This window comes from Trachypithecus francoisi, unplaced genomic scaffold, assembly GCF_009764315.1.
Source record: "Trachypithecus francoisi isolate TF-2019V2 unplaced genomic scaffold, Tfra_2.0 Lachesis_group18, whole genome shotgun sequence".
Classification (NCBI taxonomy): Eukaryota; Metazoa; Chordata; class Mammalia; order Primates; family Cercopithecidae; genus Trachypithecus; species Trachypithecus francoisi.
Window position 1 is genome coordinate 25,521,831 of NW_022681463.1, and position 22,979 is coordinate 25,544,809.

General features: G+C 34.5%; 1 long non-coding RNA gene across 1 annotated transcript in view; it reads left to right on the plus strand.

Annotated features, from left to right (window-relative positions):
• Nucleotides 1-10,429: 10,429 nt before the first annotated feature.
• The window catches only part of LOC117063624, a 35,941-nt gene continuing 23,391 nt past the window's right edge, over nucleotides 10,430-22,979 (plus strand). The window contains exon 1 of the long non-coding RNA XR_004429018.1: nucleotides 10,430-10,642. This is a non-coding gene — a long non-coding RNA (uncharacterized LOC117063624). The remainder of the gene's footprint in view (nucleotides 10,643-22,979) is intronic.

Consider the following 22,979-nt stretch of genomic DNA (forward strand, 5'->3'; position numbering starts at 1 on the left):
TGTATATGTGGGTATATTTGTAATGTTTTGTATGTGAAAGTATTAACAGTTCTTGTTGAATAAATTGGTCATTTCAAAGTCTTCGATTTTTAGTTCTTTTTGAATTTTGACTTCATAGATTTTCACTTTCATTATCAATGTTTTTCTTCTATCCCTTAAGCTAACTTTTAATTATTTTTCAACTTTTCACAGTCGTGGTTGGTATCTACAATTCTATTTATTAATGACAAAAAATTAACATTTTTTATCTAATCATGAATGTATTTATTATGCTGTACGTATTTGCTTTTATATTTTATCTGTGATTAAGACTTATTTAGAAGACTGAATAAAATAATAAAACCAGATTTTTTTAAATTGCATATTTATATTCATTATAATATAGTTTCATTGCATTCTAATTATAGGTTACAGTCTGTATGATTTCTGATTTTGGAATATGTATATATTTATAGATACTTTTCTATTTTGTAAGCCAATTCTTACTTTTGCTACAATGTTTCACTTATGTATTTTATTTTTTTACTTGAAGGGCGCAATGCATTTTAATTGCATACATAGAAATTTAAGTGATATTAATTTTGAAATTAAATCAACCTTGTTTTCAATTTTATTTAAAACTGTGCATTTCTATTTTTAGGCAACTAATAGGTCAAGCTCTGAGAATAATGGCTGTGGATGTTTCTGTTACTAGTATCACTATGCTTGGCCTTTGTTAACATTAACTTATTAAAGTACATATTCTTTCTTCCTTTCAATCTTTAGATACAATTTTATTTTTAGTTAAAATTTCTTGTAAATAGCGAAAAGATAAATTTAAATTTGCTAAGTTTGATTCCTTAACAAGGAAAAAGAACACATTCATGTTTAAGGTGATGACTAAGATTTTAGTTTTTATTTTTGCTATTTCATAAAATGGCTTATGCTTGTTAGGCTTTTTTTTTTTTGTCAATTGTATTTTTTGTAGTATGTACATCATACTATATTTGCATTCTATTTTTAGCTACCCTACATTTTTACATGGACATATTTGAAACTATGTAATTTTATCAATATCAAGACTTAGTTTTACTATGTAATTCCATTACCAGCAAGTTTTATCATAGCAAGTTGATATGGTTTGGCTCTGTGTCCCCACCCAAATCTCACCTTGAATTGTAATCCCCATAATCCCCATAGGTCAAGGGCGGGAACAGGTGGAGGTAATTAAATGATGGGGTGGTTTCTCCCCTGCTGTTCTTGTGATAATAAGATAGTCTCATGAGATCTGGTGGTTTTATAAATGTCTGGCATTTACCCTTCTTGCACTTCTCCTCCCTGCCATCATGTGAAGAAGAACGTGCTTGCTTCCCCTTCTGCCATGATTGTAAATTTCCTGAGGTCTCCTCAGTCATGCAGAACTGTGAGTCCATTAAACTTCTTTTCTTTATACATTACCCAGTTTCTGGCAGTTCTTTATAGCAGCTTGAGAACAAATAATACACAAGTTCATGAGTTAATGGTCTTTGTTAGATTGTGAACTCTGGGAACTTGAATTGTGCATTATTTGTCTTTCATTCCCCAATGTCAGAACAGTTTACCACACAGGCTCAACTCAAGGTGATAATAGTTGTGATGGTTAATACTGAGTGTCAACTTGATTGGATTGAAGGATACAAAGTATTGATACTGGGTGTATCTTTGAGGGTGTTGCCACAAGAGATTAACATTTGAGTCAATGGGCTGGGGAATGCAGATTCACTGTTAATCTGGTGGGCACAATTGAATCAGTTGCCAGCCAATGTAAAGCAGGAAGAAAAATGTGAAAAGGAGAGAGTGGCCTAGTCTCCCAGCCTACATCTTTCTCCCATTCTGGATGCTTCCTGCCCTCGAACATGGGACTCCAGTTTCTTCAGTTTGGGACTTGGACTGGCTTTCCTTGCTCCTCAGCTTGCAGATAGCCTATTGTGGGACCTTGTGATCATGTAAGTTAAAACTTAATCAACACCCCCTTACATATATATATATATATATATATATTAGTTCTGTCCCTCTTGAGCACCCTTACTAATAACATAGTAAATAGATTATTTCCTAGATTCTATTGCATTGATTTTGAACTCTCTTTCAGAGACATGTCTGCTTTAGTGCCCCTTTGACTCACTAATGTAAGGCTTCTCACTAATTGATCTTGCTAGGGAATACATTACCATGATTAGTCATTCATTCCCCATATTGTTCTTATTCTTCCTATAACGTTTCCCTAGTCCAACTATTATTTGAATGACAGACTGTCACCTCATTTATAGTTAGAGTCTATTTATCCATTGCAAAGGATTGGATATTTATATTGCCCCAAAATTCATATATTGGAATTTTAACCCCCAAGGTATTAGGAGGTGGAACCTTTGGGAAGTGATTAAGTCATGATGGCAGAGGACTTATTAATGAGATTTTAGAGCCTTTACAAAAGAGACACCAGAGCGATCCCTTGCTCCTTTCACCATGTGAGGTTACATTAGAAGACTGCTATCTATAGGAAATATATCCTGCCCAGCACTTCTCAGCCTCTAAAATTGCACTTAATTAATCTTGCACTTCTTAGCCTCTAAAATTGTGAGAAATAAATTTCTGTTGTGTGCAGTCCTAATTAGCAAAAAGGAGTCAGGCTGGTAACACCAAGGAAAAGAAAAAAAGAATGCAGATAAGCTAAAAGTCTGCCTTTCTTCATGGTCCAGAACGCATAGCCCTCCTGCACAAATAACTCACAGTATCCCAGACCAGTTATTGCTATACCCTCAGGTGATATAAAAACTGCAAGTTAACTCACTACAACCTTGGCATTTTCAATATTGCACAAAGCCCTCCTCAGCACATAGCACAGACACCATCCTATAAAATCCCCAGCAAGCCTTTGTCTCTTTGCAGTCAGCTCCTCACTTGCTGGCCTGCCTGTTGCTTCCTTGCAATGTATTTTTATACTTTCTCTAATAAATCTTCCTGAGGTAGTTGCTGATTACATGAAACATGTTGTTTAAAAGCCACTCAATCTATGATATTATTTTTCTTGCAGCCCTAACAGACTAAGACACCCATTGTATACATTTTTACTATCCAAAAAAATTATCTCAATCTATTCAGAGTTTAGTGAATGGTTAACTTTCAATTTTATTAAATATGCATATATAAACATGGACATTTTGAAATTACATTCAGTAACTTACCAAAGTTGTGGAATAATCAGAATGCAGATAATTTGAGCAATGGTTATATTTCTGAAGAGTATTCCAAATTTAGAATTGCCTGCATTAAAACTAAAAGTATGCTTGAGCTGATATAAATATGTGTCTTTACTTTAAGCAATTTTAATTAAAGATTATATGCAGTCAAAGAATATGAGATCCCAATTGACTCAGGATTAAATTCTCACTGTTGCAGCTGTACGGTTTTTCCTGGACACTAAATTGATAGATAAATTTCTGTATATTCAGATGTGTTAAGACCATTAATTCTGAGTTTGTAAAGATAATTAAGGAAGCTGGCAATATTTATTCGAAAAAATAGAAATACTATAGGGCCTATAACAATTATACTCAAGTGTTTGAAGAAATTTCCTTGGAAAATTAGACCATACTACCTCAAAGAGATGAGCTAGTGATAACAATTAAAGTCACAAAGCGATAAAGCTTAGTTCACTACATAGAAGTATTGTTAGTTGTTCATGATTCAAAGCGGGCAGCTTGGAAGTTTTTGGATCCCCTGTCAGTGGAAGCATTCAGAAGCTGAATGACCATTTATTGAAATGATTCAGGAATAAGAGGTGGTGTTTCCTTTCAGGTCTTTCCAATACTAAAATAAAAAACATGAGTCTATAAAATATCTTTATTCTTCTTTATTATTTTTAGCATTTTCATCCATTATTTTAAAAATTATCATAGATTTATAATTATGGAGTTCTATTGAGATTACATGCTCATAAAACAGGTGAGTATACTGAAGACAGAAATACAAAAAGACCCATAGGGAGTTGCAAAAAGACCCATAGGGAGTTTTTGATATTAAATAACTTGTCCTGCTGATGTTTTTGTATTTTAGTAGTGGAACATATGGTAGTTAGAACTTGGGTGACTGATGCAATGCAAGATAGATAATGCAAGTCCAATTATGTAACTTAACATTTTATCATGATTAGTTTTAATGTGATTTTAACATAACCATGTTAAAATGTCAGTTACAGAATCAAAAATATACTGTGATACACACACATATAAACAGAGAGCTCAATATAATAACAGAGGGCAGGTATTAAGGTCCTGCCTTATGGAGATATGCAAAGATATTAAAGATCACATATTGTAGCACTCTATCATTATACATTAGTACATTTTAAGTAATTTAAGCAAGGTTACAAAAGAGAAAGTAGCAGAGCCAGAAGTAGTACCTACTCTTCTAAGAAGCAATCTGCTTTTCATTTCTATAAAGAGTTCACACGTTTCTCTAAGCTACATGAGGGGTAATTTGCTATGCATGAACAGGTAAACTATTACTTGCAAGAGGTGGTAAGGAGATATTAAACATATATTTTTCAAAACAGGAAAAATAACCTGAAATTTTAAAGTTACTTCTCTAAAAGTTTTGCCTTTTACTCAGTGTTCTACTTATCTTTTGCTATCTACAAAAATTTAGGCAGGTGATATTCAGAAACAATCAATAGTATATCTCCATTAAATCCTCTTTCCAAGGTCATATGATTTGACCCTCTTGGAGTTAATCTTTTCAATTCCACTAAGCTAAAAACGAAAAGTGATTTTGAATCTCTAAGGGCATACAACACCAAGAACAAATTAAAGGGAGCCCTCCTACTGCAGCAGTGCCTTGTTTTTTCAGAGTGTCTAAAACAAGAGAACTAAAGGACAGTCCCCTAGAGTAGCTTCCAAAAGAATATTCATAGGCATAGAAAAAAATACAACTTGCACAAACATTAAAAATCCAATCTAGAAAATTAAATTCATCAGAGTTTCCAAAACCTCAATCAAATATGATATAATAAAGTTATTTGCTTCATTGAACAGGTGAATGGTTCAATTTATAGAAATGAAAGCAATTGCTACAGGAGAAAACATCTAATGTTTTAGCAACGAATGAATATAAGGTACTGTGTCTTGGCACCTTGTGAAATTATCTTCCCAGATTGTTTTGTTGTTGTTCATAAAAAGGTAGAATTAATGTTGGGGTCAAATTAGTTTCCTAAATTGATAAATATTTATTGATATGTATTAATGGATAGGTAAACATTTATTAATAACCTATTCTAAGTATGTCATTGATAAAATGACACACTGTTTATATTAACAATGCACTGAGGAAGAAATTTTGATCCTTATAAAAAGGGCAACAATTATGCATCAGAAATATTCCATGAGTGTTTTTATAAGGAAGGTAATGCAAGAAAATATCACACTTCCGTGATATGTACATAGAGGGAAACAATATAATAGGACAATTTGCCTCTGGCTCATTTAGTTCAGACAATAGGGAAGAACTCAGTGTTAGTATGTGGACAGTCATTATGATATTCGAAGATAAGTGAAAGGGTAAAGGAGGAGAGATGTGTTACTCTAAAAAAAGCACAATGATAGGACACTGGGAAAGAATGATAAATTCCTTTGTAATTGTGAGATTTGGAAAGAGGAAAATGTCTGCAAAAGAAATCTCAGACGTTTACTGAGAAGTGTGTTAAATAAAAGTCCATGAATACCCTTTAAGGAAATCTTCATTAAATATATATATGAAGTCTTCATTAAATTATGAATATATATGTATATACACACATACATATATAAATTATTTAATTTTTGAGTCAGATTTGTACTTATGTTAAATTATATTAAATGAATCTAAATTAATATAGATGTTTCATTATGCAGAGACAGAACCAAAAAGGAATGTAACATTTTATAAGTGATTTTCTTTAAATATAATTGTGCTTTCAAAGTACAAGTTACTTTCACAGATTTTATTTCATAATTTGTTTTCATCTAGATTTTCCCACACAAAATAATCCCAAAAATTATCTTTAGAAAATAATTGGGAATGTTGTATCTTTGAGCAAGCATAAACATAGGTTGGATTCTACAAAGCAAAATAAATGCAAAACGATTAATTATACTCGCTCACCAGGTGAAGTGATTTAAAAATCTATTACGTTAGCACTAAAAAGTAACTAACTTAGGACACATGATCTATTTTTTAAAGTTCAAAAAACAACATAACTTGAAGCAATTGCAGGAAATCAACCTCTATTGATAATCGTTCCCTTCATCACACAAAGAAATGTGCACAGGTGAGAACTGCATCATTGTTTTTCCCATAGCTTACTGACTCCCTGCTGTATACCTTCACCTAAAGTAGCATTTTAGAAAAATTAGTGACTGTAGAGATGATTATAATGTCACAAATGTGAGATTATGACTTTAGCTAAAGAATAAACAGCAGGAGGAAAAAGGCTATTAAGGAGTAAATATACTATTTCTCAGGAAGAATTGTTTGCAATTAGAAAGAAATGGGAACAACAGAGAATAGAAAGATACAGTTATGCTAATTTTAGCAAGAAAATAGTTTTATGAAGTAAGCTATCGGTTGAATTAAAAAAAAATCACAGAGGACTATAATTTCGAGAAGTTCCCCTTTGTCTTGGAAAAAAAAAATCAAATACTTTTAGAACGGAAAATATGACAAAGATCAAATCAAAACATTGCTAATTAAGTATGACAGATAATATGTATGAATGTAAGTGTTAATTTTGAATGGTTATAGTTACTTGAATGAAATGCTCCGCCAGGATATGTGAAAACTAGATGTCAGAAATCTGAATACTTCCACCTCACCCATCTCATAATATAAACTAGATTAAACAAGAATGAGTAGAATCCATGGCCAGGCTGTGCCAGTATTTCTCTTCTCAGTTAGATCACTGTTATTTTTAAAAATAATGTGCACACAATAGAGATAGATACATAGATACACATATACACACAAGAAGACAAAAAGGCAACTGAGGTAATAGACAATATTTTTGAGGAACTTTGCTTCAAAAATGTGATTGATTTCCCAAATCTTTTGTATTTTTGCCCTGAGTAAAATATATATATATCACCAGCATTCTAAAAGAAAATGTTGAAATAAAATATGAATGACAAATGAGGTTACTAATAAAGCAGAAAGAAAATCTGAAATTTCTAATTCCATATCATGAGAAGTAAATTCTATATGCAGTAAGGTTTCTGGCTGACAGCTTTTAGGAAAGAAAATGGAATCCTAAAACAGGTGAAGAAATGTAGTAAGATAATGGCCAAATTAGGACACTGAGCACCAGAAAAAAAAAAAAAACACCACCCTTGGTTCAAAAATGTTAAACCCAAGAAAATTGTGCCCAGAGTAGTCTCAGTAGGGAAGACACTCGTGGGAAATGAGGCTGGTGAGATAGCACAGAGATAGACAATTGGTGTCAGTCAAGGTTCTCCAGAGAACGGAACCAACAGAATATGTGCATGTAAGTGAATGTGCATATGATTGAATGAAAAGTATGTTCATGTGTGTGTGTATATGTACATATGTGTACATATAAAGAGATTTATCTCAGATATTATCCCCATTTATTAAATGATTTCACTGCAATATCTATATTAGTGTTCAACTAAATAACTAAATACTATAGCCTAGCTAAGTTGACACATAAAACAAATCGCCACAATGATACAGAGTCTTCTGAGCTATGACAAGGGATTTGGAGTTGACTGTAAATAAAATGAGAAGCCTTTGATGGGTACTAGGCAGATGAAAGGAGCTATAACGATGTAAACACAGGGCCTAATAGCAAGACATTTATGTTATCTGTTTATAATGGTGGTTTTGAGTAGAAATGGCAATACTTAAAGGACTATGTGCAAGTAAGTAGAATGTAAAACTCGCTTACCTAAAGGAAGCTTTCTAAGTATCCTAAGAAAACTGTCAGTCACAATTGCAAGGCTGCCAGTAAGGATAAAGAGTTTATTTATAAAATGTTTACAGAAACAGTTTACCAAAATATTCAAGGAATAATACAGATATTTCCTTAGTCTGTATTTTTGCTTTGTCTGCTTTTCAAATGTTCAAATGATTATAAAACAATTTCAGAGACAACTAATATATTCTAATTTTTAAAAATAAATTTGCATTGACTTTTTCAGTAAAATCAGATTTATTATAGTGTTTAATCAGTGCTGAAATGCTGAATGTATATTTTTAATGGCTAAGACATAAATTGAAGTATACTGATACGAGGAGAACATCAATTATATTCCAAGTCAATTTATATGATGGATCATCCGCGCTGGGAAACTAGACTTAACAATTATGGAACACAGGGATAGAATAACAATGTAGGTGTATTAAAATATGCTTTTATGAAAGGTCTATTTTATATTACTTTTCTTAAGCTAAAAATATTATCTTTCTTCTCTAATAAGCATAATAAATATTTTCTCCTTTCTAGTTATACTGAAATTATGTACTACCATCACCACTATATAAAGCTCATAAAATATTTTTAATTCATATAAATTGTTTCCTTAGTATGAGTTATCTGGCTTATAATAGTCGTAACTCAGCCTTCATATTGAACTTCTTCTCTAAGAACTTAGATGACTTAAATCATTAGCTAATTAAATCACCAACTATTACATCCTTATAATTTATAAGGCATTTAATGTTTTCCTTATACCCTTTCTTGGATGCTAATCTTTACTTGGATTGGAAACATTATATTTTGATAGCATCTCTCTTTATTATTTGGAGTGCCTTAGGTTAAAGTACTTCCATTGATTCTTTGCATTTAGTTTTTAAATAGCATGTTTTCTGATAAAGAAGATGTAGGGTCTGTTTCCAGATTCAGGCAGGCCATTCAATATCAGAATTTTATTTTTTTTTAATTCAAAATCACGATTCTATAGCAGGCAACTGCATACGCTGCAAAGACTTGGGGAAATGGGCATTCCAGAATGTATAACATGCAGATTATGATTTCTTATAAAGCCTGTAAGTGCATCGAGCCAGTGTATTTTCGTTAGAAATAGATTAGATACTATATAAATGGGGTCAGTCATTGGAGGAACTCATAATGACTTCTTTATTGGGAGTATACATCACTGCTAAAGTCACAGGGGAGCTTGGTTTGTGTGATGGTCGTTTGACATTAACACTGTACTCCAACCTGACCCAGAGAGAGTATCCGTCTTCAAAAGATGGCTCCAGGGTATCATTCAACTCATTCTGTGCAGTTGTTCCCTACAGAGTCCATCTATAGCTTTTATCTTTGCTTTTGGAGACCTTTGACTTCAGAAGGTACTCTGAAGAAAAATCACAAAGGTTCTAAGAGTTATAGATGCTTCATAACCTCTACTTAAAAAACAGTACCTGTTATAGTATTGCTAATGTAGAACTCATCAGTTATGTAAAGTGGAAAAATCTATAGACAGAATAAGTCATAATAAATATTTCAAATAAATAAGGTTCTGTTATTTTTAAGGGTATTTTCAAAGCATAAGTCAAGTTGTAAATAAGTAAAACTTGCAAATTATGTCTGTACTAAGTACAATATTTAAGAATTATTTAGAAGCTGCAATATTGTAAACACTACCAACAAAAGTCAAAGAAAATATTTATATCTTTTCATGTCCTTCTATTTGAACAATGAAATTATCTCAATTTTATAGAAGCAATATCTTTCTAATTAATCCAGAGTTTCAGTAAGAAGTTATGGAAGCTTTTCAAAATTGTTTAAATTGTTTTCATAAAGTACCAGAGGCAGACTTACCTGTTTCCTCATGCATTTCACAAATTTGAGATTTCCCACTGAAACTCACCCAGTTGCCCAATAGACTGTCCTTTTTGATAAACATAGAAATTGACCCTCCTGGTCTTAAAAGCTTGATACTTACAGTTGTTTTATCTGAGTTTCTTCCTCAGGAAATGACCTTCAGGCCTCTCACAAAAGGATCAAAGAACTGAAACCAGATTGCACCCCTCATTCCACACGATTGCTTCCTTGCCCCTCCCAAGTTTCTGTTTTCTTACACATTGTTACATTTCTTGCCTGCTATATAAACCTCTGGTTTCAGTTAGTCAGGGAGTTGGATTTGAGACTGACTGAGCTCTCTGACTGCAATACCCAATAAAACCTTTTTTAGTTGGCAATACTCAGTGTCTCAGTGATGGGCTTTTTTTTTTTTTTTTCCTGATGGAGTCTCGCTCTGTCGCCAGGCTGGAGTGCAATGGTGCCATCTCAGCTCACTGCAACTTCTGCCTCACGGGTTCAAGTGATTCTCCTGCCTCAGCTTCCCGAGTAGCTGGGACTGGGACTACAAGCACGCGCCACCACGCCCAGCTAATTTTTGTATTTTTAGTAGAGACGGGGATTCACCACGTTCGCCAGAATGTCTCCATCTCTTGACCTCTGGTCTGCCTGCCTCAACCTCCCAAAGTGCAGGGATTACAGGCATGAGCCGCCGCGCCTGGCCAGTGATGGGCTTTTTGTGTGGCGAACAGCAGGACTGACACCGAATCCCTGGTGTGTCAGTAACGCTAGTGTGTACTAGGAACACGGCAAGACATCGGGAATAAAATAGTGAGTAAAAAGATATATAGTTCCTGCTTGCTATGGTTCTTTTGGTATAATGGGTACACTAGCATTGGAAAAAAAAGAACCAACAATAAATGTAGAAATACAGATTGCGATGTGTTGTAAAGGCAGACAAATAGGTTCTGTGAAAAATAAGTTAGAAAAATACCCTGTATTTGAATGGAAGATTAGGAATAGTATCCTGGGGGAATTTATAGCTGTCCTAAGCTCTTTTCTTAAATCTTTTAATGTATTTATTTTTATTGATAAATAAAATTTGTATCTCTTTATGGGGTACCTGTAGTATTTTGTTATACGCATATAATATATAATGATCAAGTCAGAATATGTCCTAAATTCTGACGTTTGAGTTAAGATAGCATAATACTGATTAGGGAAGTTCTGATTATAAGAGAATGGAATAATACAGGAAGAAGGGAAATAATGTGCAAAATATCAAAGGCAGGAGAAAACATGGAACATTGGTGAAACGGAAACAAGGTCAGGAAGGTTCGGGCACAAAACCGAGTAGCAGATTAGTTGTAACCAGGTTAGAAAGGGAGTCAGCGATTACATTAGTGGGTCTTTAAACCTCTTGAAGAACTGTGCTTTTTTTTTCCAAATAGTGATAAAAAGTTAAGAGAAATATTAACCAAGTGAATAAAGTCATCAGTGTAAAAAACATTTTGTGCTGCAAAATGAATAAACCTAGAGGATATTATAAGTGAAAGGAGTCAGACACAGAAAGACATACTGCAGGGTCTCAATATTTTTATCATTACTTATTAAAGTCAAATAAGCTATAGAGACAAATCTCTGAAATTGAAATAGTTTATTTGGGAGAAAATAATTGCAATTCAGGGCATACACGCAAATCAAGTTGTCTTCAATATGTCCGAAGAACAGGAAGGGTGGAGGTCTTATAAAAAGGATAAATATTACGTATTGAGAATTCTCTTTGAGAAATTTCACTGGTGCTAGTAAGGTTCTGAGGAGGAGGCAAGTTGTGACTGGTAAGTGATGGTGGTGGGCAAAACTAGTCTTATAGTTACAGCAGATCTTTTAGGAGCCATTTGACGAAACTGGTTTAGGGTTACAGCAGGCAGTTTTAGCTTCAGGGCTTGTAGTCAATTACATTTTTTAGAGCAATATTCTGCACCCTGAGTGTGTTCCCCCCCTGGCTTCTCAACTCTGTTTTAGTTAGAATGACAAGAATGACCCAATTTGAATAATCACCTTTCACAGATTCAATATGCGGAATCTTTAAAAGAAAGGGAATAGATCGAAACAGAAAGTAGAGTGGTGGTTAGCAGATGCTAGGGTGGGTTGGGTGGAGCTGTGGGTGAAGAATTGGGAAGATATAGGTGAAAGGGTACAAAGTTGCAGTTATATTGCATAATATATATACATTGTATAATATGTATATTGTATACTGTACAATATTATTATTGGTAATTTGCCAAGTGAGTAGATTTTAGGTACTCTTATCAACGTTACTTAAACTTGGAAATGGTTATATAGTTTCAAATATATGCATAATAAAAAAATAAGTAAAAGGGAAAGAAAGAAAAAAGAAAACTATATGAGATCATAAGTATGTTAATTTGCTTAACTGTAGTAATCACCTTACTATGTATATCTAAACACATATATATATATGTGTATGTGTGTGTGTGTGTGTGTGTGTATACTGGTCTCTATGAATCTACTCTGGTCCTCTCCAATCTATTTTACACATTAAGGCCAAATATATTTACAGGTAATGTATGTATTTTTTATAATTATTGTATTTTATATATACATTCACAGATTTAGGCAAATATATATATATACACACATACACATACATATATATTTGTCCTTAATGTGTAAAATGGATTGGAGAGGACCACAGTAGATTCGTAGAGACCAGCATATGTATATATATACACACACACATATATGTGTATATATAGTGTAGAACGTGATGTTTATATATGTACTTTATATATACATATATTTATTTCCTATATACATATATGTATGTATTTCATAGCTATACATATGTATATGTATGTATATCTATTTGGTATTCATGTGTAAAATGGTTTGCAGAGTACCAGAGTAGATTCATAGAGACCAGCCATGAGGAGCATGAAGAGTTTAGTAATAGAAATAGAGAAAAATCTAAGACATTGGCTGTGGTTAGTGAAAAAAAGGAATGGATCAAGAATGACTTCTGGTTTTCTGACTTGGGCTTCCAAATGAATAGCACCTATTCCAGGATTTTCATTTTTTGGGATCGGGGCTAGTTTCACAGGAAAGATCAGAATTTAGTTTAAAAACTGAGGTATTGTTGAGACATTCAGATGGATAACTCTGGTAGCTAGTTACGTATATGAGCTAGTATTCCAGGAAGTGTGTGGGGAGACCCCCTGAAACTATTGCTACAGAATAAAAGATGAAATGCTCCTGATTATTGTAAATACAGAACTGCATGCAGGGTTGTGTAAAGACAATGCCAGGTTGGGCTGCCAGAATGAGCCAACAGCGCGTGATCTGCTTCCCCCTGCAGAGAGCCTATGAGCAAAGCTGCAGTCAGGGAGGGTTCACATCACCAAGACTCCTATCCCAGAAAAGCAGATGTTCATAGCTCTGGGAATGAATGGAATGCGACCCTTGTGGAGAACCTATAAATGGACGCATGAGGGGTGCCAGTTCATATGGATAAGATAGGAATATAAATATCCTCATCTTGCCATGGCTCTTCTAGGCCTCCTTAGGATTAAGGCATACTCCCTTCTGAGAATTTCTGGTCTAACCAGTTGTCTAGCTTCACGTCCTGTTTCTATTGATTGTTTGTAACTAGCTTTTGCTGCAACTGTTACTGCTGATTAATATCTTGCTAATCATAGGTTATGGAAAGACTGTGTTTCTGTTTTAAGGCTCTGTTAGAAATTATTGATGCACACGCTATAGTGTAAATTTGTATCTCTGTATACTGTAGTTCTGCATACAGACGTTATGTTAAAGAATTACTTCATCCTCATGTGACCATCTCACCTCATAATCAAATGACACTAAATCCCTCAGTAACCTACGCCCGCCCTCACCAAAATTCAATAATAAATGCTGGTATATCCAGTGCATTGGCGGCATCACAGGACCAGAATGAGGTGACACCCTGGACCCAGCTTTCACTATCTTGTGTATGTCTATTATTTCTCGACCTGCGGATCCGCCGGGGCCAAAGAGAGAGCCCCATTGCATTGCAGGCTGCTGCCAGATCCCACAAAAGAAGTACTATTGGCGAATATATAAATGTGAATGTCATCTGCCCAGTGAGGATTCCTGAAGCCCTGAGAGTGAATGATTTTTCCAAAAGAAATGCAAAATTGTAAAATATATTTATAAGAGAGCCTTGGGAGATACTGTTCAACATCAATATTTAAATCCTACAAATGCAGCTTTAGGGAGGAAAGGTATTCAGATTTGGGAACACAGTTTTCAGGGAGAAAGCAGTTTTCAGAGTATTTTCTGCAGATGCAGGATATTATATGTAGATTCTCTTTGGAAAAGATAGGCCTATTAATTCTAGCTGTAGAACAAAAATATTGATAGAAAAAATACATATTCCACAATGTAATTCATTCTTGACGCCCCTCCCCCTACAACAGCATACACTCCTATTCAGTATTTTTTTTTACTGCTACCACTTTTCACTATTTTTTTCTTTTTTTGAGACAGAGTCTTGCTCTGTTGCCAGGCTAGAGTGCAGTGGAGTGACCTTGGCTCACCACAACCTCCGCTTCCAAGGTTCAAGTGATTCTCCTGCCTCGGCCTCCCAGGTAGCTGGGATTACAGGCACACGCCACCACACCCAGCTAATTTTTGTGTTTTTAGTAGAGACGGGGTTTCACCATGTTGGCCAGGATGATCTCTATCTCTTGACGTCGTGATCTGCCCACCTCAGATTCTCAAAGTGCTGGGATTATAGGCGTGAGCCACCACGCCCGGCCCTTTCACCTTTTAATATACAGTGTAATATACTTATTTATCATATTTATCTCCTGCTTTCTCCCACAGGAATGTAGACTTCCAAATGGCAAAATTTTTTCTTTCACTGTGTCACAACAATTTTGACAATGCCTTCCACATAGTAGATGCTTAATAAATATTTATGGAAAAAAGAAAGGAATTAGAGTGAATGAATTGGAGGAGATCTGTGGTATGCTCAAAGCAATTACGGTACCAGGTTAGGTTGTCGAAGAGGCTGGAAATAGTATGACAATGATCATATTGTCCTAGGACCTTGAAGAATTTGCTTCTTTTTCCAAGATTATCCAGGTCACTGGAGGTCACTAAAATTTGCAAAAAAATAACAATGATAACAATGATATTCTAGAATGATATTTCTGGTAATAGTATGAAAGCTTTATCAGATAATAGCAAAATAGTGATAAATATTATCAGGAACGTGTCTTATTCCATAAGATGTTTGACAAGGTAATAGCAGCTTGAGAAAAAGATGGAGGTAAGTCAAATCATTGTAGTATTGCTGAAACAAATAGTGGACAAAAAAACAAACCTAGAGTTAGAAGCAACTTGGTACTCTGACAAAATAAGGTTTTGTGTGTTTGTGTGTGGCATATGTTTTAATGTACCACAAAGACTAAACTTTAGGAATTCAACACTGTTGTTCATGTAATTTTTTTGTGGATTCCAAATGCAAAATCCTGGGTTGTCCTTACCTGGCCTGGTTCTTCTCTGTATCCCAAAACTCAGCTTGGGAGCTCACAGCATCTTTGTTTTTCTGCCCTATGTCATATTAGCAATGATTCATCAACTTATTTCATCTCTTTAGTCTTTGAATGTTTCTATTCTGCAACTAGACTCAGAGCATCTATCTGTGTTTTGTCAAGTTCTCTCTCCAACTTCTTTTTTACACTGAAAAGACAGGACAGTGAAGAAAAAAGAAAGTGCTCTTTTTCTTCAATCAACAAAGGGGACTTTGACATTTATTAGTTTTCATGGAAGAATATAAACTTATTCACTAGGGAATAGAGATGATGTTCTATTTAAATTTTATTCCTGTTTTCCGGTTTAAAATGTGTCCCCCTCACACTGGCTCAAAGGACATGATATTGCTCAGACTGATTCATCAGTGTATTGCACTCAGTGTGCATAATGAGGAAAGGAAGAGAGCACTATCAACATTCATCCATGCTTAACTGAGGACTTGGTTATAAAATAATGGTGATAAAACCACACACTTTAAACTGGAAATAGCCATTATAATATACTCTCTTATGCCCACTGACAAATAAAACTTTCAAGCTACTGCAGGAAAAATTAAGTGATGGTGCTTCCATATAACCCCCATCCCATCCCAGCTTCTGGAATCCAAGTCAGCAAGTAGCAAATAAAAGTAAATTTGTTGCAATTTGGCATCTTTTATGTTCATGTATATCACCATGTTTATTTATTTGGCAGTTTCTAGTACCAGTGAACCAAAATCAATAAACTTTCTTATAGGTTTTTTTTTTTTTTGTAGGTTGACCAAACCAGTTCCCTCTCTCACTGTCCCTATGCACATTTCCCCAACTGTTGAGTTTTCCTTATGTAGCCTTCTGCTCAATCCTATGCCAATGTTGTGTGACCTAGATGTGAATGTGGATATGTTATATAGGTTAAGAGTATGACCTTTGGAATAACAGCGAGTGCATTTGGACCTCATCTCAGTCACTTATATTCTATACACCTCAGTTTTCCCACTTTGAAAATACAGATATCATGTGCTAAGTAGTGTGCTTTTGAGGAGTCAATGAGATAATCCAGGTAGGGCACTTAACACGATTTGTGGTTTGTAATAAGCCCTCAAAATGGTTTGCTTTTATTACTGTTGGCCTGCCCAGTGTTTATTTTCAAGAACACTACATTGGAAATGCATCACTAACTGTAGGTGAATATATAGTCACCAACTGTGATTCAGTCAAGGGAAGTTCAGATAACACTTTTATTTGCTATTTCTTTATTCACTATTTCTAGAAAATCTGTTACTTTGCATACATAGTGTACATTTAAGTGTATTTATGTCTTCCCATAAAAAATATTCTGCATTTGGTTTGCTGTATTGACTGAAGTTTCTTCCACTTTTTAGGTACATACATTTTCTCCAGAAACATCTGAAATACAGTTGCAATATGTTCTATGTAATAGATACAAGATCTTAAAAATCATTTCTTTCACTGGTTTTTCAGCAAAATGCAAGAGGCTAAGAAGCAGATGTAATAAACTTTGCTGGGAATAAGGGAGAAATATAGAGAAGGTGACACTAAGCAGTGACCTATTGAAAAATATCTTATGGGAACCCCAGTCATGGAGCACAAAGTTTCTGAAAAAAAAAAGTTTAGAGAAATGAACTCAGAGTTTCACAGGTTAGCCCTAGGCCACAGTATGCACATATCAAGTGGCATATTCAACAAAAGTGAACAAAAGTAAGTAAACAAGTCATGTCTAGAGTAGAAATACATACTTTGTGGTGACTGATATTTTCATATCTCAGATTTATTCCTTCAAATAGGGAAAATTATTGAACAACCTTTAAAAGGACTCCATGATGAAACATATTGGATAATTATGATGCACACTACAAAGTTCTGTTTTGATAATTATATTATTAAGTGTCAAATTACTGATAAATAATCTATTTGAATTTTTTTAAATAAGTGCTTATAAGTAATATGTAGCTCTATTTTCAAGAATGGTAACATTTGTGGCTGGATGCGGTGGCTCACACCTGTAATCTCAGCACTTTGATAGGTTGAGGTGGGCGGATTACTTGAGGTCAGGAGTTCGAGACCCCCCTGGTCAACATGGTGAAACCCCGTCTCTACTAAAAATACAAAAATTAGCCGGGCATGGTGGTGAACACCTGTAATCCCACCTACTCAGGAGGCTAAGGCTGAAGAATTGCTTGAACCTGGGAGGTGGAGGTTGCAGTGAGCCAAGATCATGCCACTGCACTCCAGCATAGCAACAGAGTGAGACTCGGTCTCAAAAAAAAAAAAAAAGAAAAAAAAGAAAGCAACATTCAATGAAGAATAATTTCATTGTATACTCAAAAAATATAAAAATTATAATATTTATATCTTTTCTCCTAGACAGGGGAACACGTAGACTCTATAATATGTATATTATTAAATCATTTTAGTCAAAAATAGATTATTAGAAATAAATCATTTTGGAAGGCAAAAAATTTGATTTAAGATCCCTGAATATAAACAGGTGTAAACAAAGAACGTGTGTCATATTTACATTTACTTATTTATATTTATGTCTAGATTTCTGTTATCACTTTTTTATAGCTTTTAGATCATATTGCTTCTTACCATATTTTCTATTTTCTGTTTTCTATTTTCTTCCATTATTCTTGAAAAATGTTCAGCCCTTCCGCTATGATTTATTTCCTCATCCATAGATTAAAAGTGAACAATAAAATTAATTTTAAAAGCACAGAATATATCATTCATCCATGTGACTTTAACGTCATGCCCTCAGAAAAATCCTCATGTAAAGTGACACCTCAATATCTTTATCTAATTAAGTTTTTCTCAAAATACTTATCATATACTGACATTTACATATATAATATATGTATATGTGTGCATGTATATATACAAATTTACTGAAATACACACACACATATCCACATTATTTCATTAATTCACAAATTCTCACTAAGTAAATAAATTATTTTAGTCCCTTTTTGACCACAAGATGGTTATATTTTCTTTACCATCAGTAAAACCAGTCTGCTGAAAGAAACAGGAGCCATAATTAATAGGGGCTTAAACTATGCAGAAATTTATTAACCCACTTACCAAGAAGGCTAGAGGGTGGTGGATGCTGGCATCTATTTGTGCATAACAAAAATCATACAGGATTTTGTTTTACTGTCTGTTGTCCTATATTCATCACCTTATGGTTACCATAGGGCTATCACAATCCTTAACATCAAATCTAAATATTAGGTAGAATAAAATGGTAAAGGTAAGAAGGTAAAACTCTCTGCCTTTCACTTTTGTGAGAAACTAGAAATTTCACCAAAAACATCCCAGGAGACTTGACCTTTGTGGGCGGCAAGCCATCCAGGTGCCGAGGCAAGAGACCAAGAGCACGAGCTGCTCTAGTATAATAAAATATATAAAACAACAAGAGTTATACTAGATCTAGATAGTAGACATGATTATATATGAATATCATTAATCATTAGTTTGTAGCAATTACTTCTTATTCTAATATTATAATATTCCTTGCTCTACATGTATAACCTAGGAAAAACCAGACCATACAGAGATAAGAGCTGAAGGGACATAGTGAGAAGTGACCAGAAGACAAGAGTGCGAGCCTTCTGTTATGCCTGGGCAGGGCCACCAGAGGGCTCCTTAGTCTACTGGTAACGCAGCATCTGCGAAGACACCTGTGGCCAAGCGAACCGTGGTCTAGCCGTAGCTTCAGTGCCAAGGAAAACCACCCGCTACTTAGTGGACCAGGAAAGGGAGTCTCCCTTTCCCCGGGGGAGTTTAGAGAAGACTTTACTCCTACACCTCTTGTGGCGGGCCTGACATCAGTCTCCCTGTGATGCTGTGCTTCAGTGATCACGCTCCTGGTCCGTTTTCATGTTCCATCCTGTACACCTGGCTCTGCCTTTTAGATAACAGTAGAAAAATTAGTGAAAGTAATAAAAGTCTCTGATATGCAGAAATAATGGTGTAAGCTCTCTCTCTCTCTCTCTCTGCCTTGGCTGCCAGGCAAGGAAGGGCCCCCTGTCCAGTGAACATGTGACCCACGTGACCTTACCTATCATTGGAGATGGTTCAAACTCCTTACCCTGCCCCTTTGTCTTGTATCCAATAAATATCAGTGCAGCCTGGCATTCGAGGCCACTACTAGTCTCCGCGTCTTGGTGGTAGTGGTCCCTGGGACCCAGCTGTCATTTCTCTTATCTATTTGTCTTGTGTCTTTATTTCTACAATCTCTTGTCTCCACACACGGGGTAAGAAAACCACCAACCCTGTGGGGCTGGACCTACAGAACTTAAGTTTTACTGGGAGAGCAAAGTTGACCTGGAACAAAGTCAATGGGAAAAGAGGGGTTTGTAAACCCATGTTGGCCAGGAAGTGTACTGTGCCTGCCATGGTGTGTTATACTCTTTCTTGTATATTTTAGTATTTCTAGCTCCTAGACTCTGTGAGAATTCTGGCACATTAATTTACTTTTTTATATTATTTTACCTAGTACTGTTAAATAGTTTGAAAATGGAATTAAATTGAATCGTCTTTCCTGTGCTTTGTCATAAAAATTACCCTCCTGTTCTGGTCATAGGCACTGATAATAATTGATTTAAAACAAAAAAATAAGAAGACCATGCTATTAGTCTGTCTTAGCAGTGGTTCTGGATCATGTGTTGAGTTAAACTGTATCTAACAATCCGCTATTTATTTACCAGGTTTTCCTTTTAAATCTAGAAAGTGATAGTAAAATTCTTTATCTTTTTATTACTAAATTCACAGAGATTTTTCATACTATCAAAGACCCTAAATGAAGCACCAAATTTATCAGATATTTAAAAAGTGTTAAAACTGATAAAGCATATGAAACCAACTTATTTCACAAATATGATAATTATAGTACATCTGGCATAATTTCTGCTGGTCCTCCCTGCTGTTTTTTCTCGGTGGAGATTTGGGCTCCAGATGTTGCTGATGCAGTTGGATGGTCACCCACAGTCTATCACCCCAAGGCACAAGAGCTGGAGCCAAAACTGACTCAAAGTTCCTGATGGCAAAAATTTTCAGAACAGCAGAAATGCCTTGAAAACAAATGATCGCGTCCTAAATTATCAAAAGGTAGCTTTACAGAAATTGTTTTATTTATAGAAATATGCAAAGAAGTTTAAAATTGCTTGATTTGTTTCTATAAAAGATCTATAGAATTTTATTATGAAATTCCTTACTCATTAATAAACTACAATATCATGAATATGATTTCTTATTTTATCCTCTAGATAGCTAACGGAAAATTATTTTAAAATGGTATCTATACTCCTGATACATACACATATATGCATATATATAGAGAGAGAGAAATTGTGATTAAGATATCACAAATCACATTTACCATTTTTCTCTGACTTGAGAGACTTACTCTGATATGTATGTGTACATATATAAAATACATATTTAGACATATGTATATCAGAACATATATATATCTACATAGTAATACTGTTTACAATATCCTTTTGACTTGAGATTTTTAAGAAATAAAATTTCTGTAAACATTTTAACATATGCTTTACATATTTTAACATATTTTTGTGAATGAAGCTACTTTTTCAGTGTTGTGCACCCTCTTCTCTCACATCTAGAGAAAATTTCATATATGATTGTTTCTGGAAAGGTAAAGTCTAAGCCTTGATACTGGTCCCATTTCCTGCTGCTTCATTAAAATACCATCAGTAACACTTCTCTATTCTTTTTCTTTCTTCCCTTTTTTTTTTTTTTTAGAGAGACAATGTCTTTCTTGCTTTTGTCACCAGGACCAGGATGGAGTGCAGTGGTGAGATCATAGCTTGAGACACCCTCAAACTCCTAGGTGATAGCCTCAAGCTCCAAGTTCAAGTGATGCTCCTGCCTCCGTCTCCTGAGTAACTTGGACTACATGTGTCCCATTATGTCTGGCTATTAACAAAAAAAGAGTAGAGATGAAGGTCTCACTATGTTGCCCAGGCCAGCCTTAAACTCCTGACCCCAAGTGATCCTCCTGCCTTGGCCTCCCAAAACACTATTATTATTGGCATGAGCTACTGTGTCAAGCTCCTGGAGTCTTTATAAAGACACTAATTCCGTACATGAGGGCTCTGACCTTATGATCTTATCACCTTTCAAAGACCTCACCCGTAAATACCACCACTTTGGGGAGAATTAGGTTTTAACATATGATTTTGAGGCAATATAAGTATTATCTATAGCAAATAATTCAATTACTTATGCTATAATCAGATAGTGTAATTTAAAAGTGAAGTTATTTTCTAACATATTTATCTATTATAATTTATTTCATATTTAATCCACCCATATTTTCTGTATTAGTTTTCCATTGCTACTATGACAAATTAACACAAATATAGTGATTTAAAATAATATAAATTAATATTTTTCTTATCCTGGAGTATAAAAGTCCTAAAAAAAAAAATTTGGCCAACAGGGCTGTGTTCTTTCTGGAGACTACAGGGCAGAATCCAACTCTGGCTTTTCTAGCTTCCGGAGATCACTTGCATTCCTTGGCTCTTGGGCCCTTCCTCCACATTGAAAGCCAAATTTAGCATTTTCAAGTCTCTCTCTCTCTCTCTCTCTGTCTCTTCTCAATCTCTATCATTATACTTATTTTTTACCTTGAAAAAACACTAAATATTACATCAAATATTACATTAAAAATCTCAATATTTTCACTCTGACCCTCCTCCCTCCCTTTTTGAAGAACTATTGTGATTACATTTGGGCTCGTCCAGACATTCAAATAATCTCTCCATGTCAAATTTCTTAAATTAATCACGTCTGTAAATTTTTTTTTTGCTATGGCAAGTAACATATGTAGATTTCCATTATTGGGGCAAGAACATCATTAAACTCTTACTAAACCTACCGAAATTCCCTTTCAATTATTACACGAAAAGGCCTACCTCACATAACTGGCTGCCACCAACTAAACGTCAATGATCTAGAAACGAGCTAAAAAAATGTAAGTACAGAAAAATACATAAATAATGTGCATTTAGTCAATTTTACATTTTTTATTCATGGATGTACATATTGATCCTTACTTCATTAATAATTCTTCATGGTTTGATTTTCCTTAACCACAGAGCTTTAAATGTAGAGGATTGTAAGAAGAAAGTTTCCAAACAAAGCAGATTTATTGGCAATTATAAGAACTAGAAACTTAGAACCTGATAGTCTTCCTGGGGTCAAGGGTTGAATTCCAAGAGGTCAATGTACTTCTCACCTCATGCAAAATTTAGGTACAAATAGGAATATTAAAACTTAGTTTCTTTTTATTGTACTAATGAAGCATCTAGATTTCTAAACCAGAATCAGCACTAATGTGAAACAAAGAAACATAAAGTTATCATAAAGCTTCAATTTTTTTACCCTATTTAAAAAACTCAGCAGGATGACTTACATTTGGGAAATATTACCATGCAAGATTTTTAAAGTAAATTAATTATTTTGCTTGAAGCAGTAAACACTATCTGAAATATTTACTGACATAAAATGTGGCACTACAGATAACAAATAAT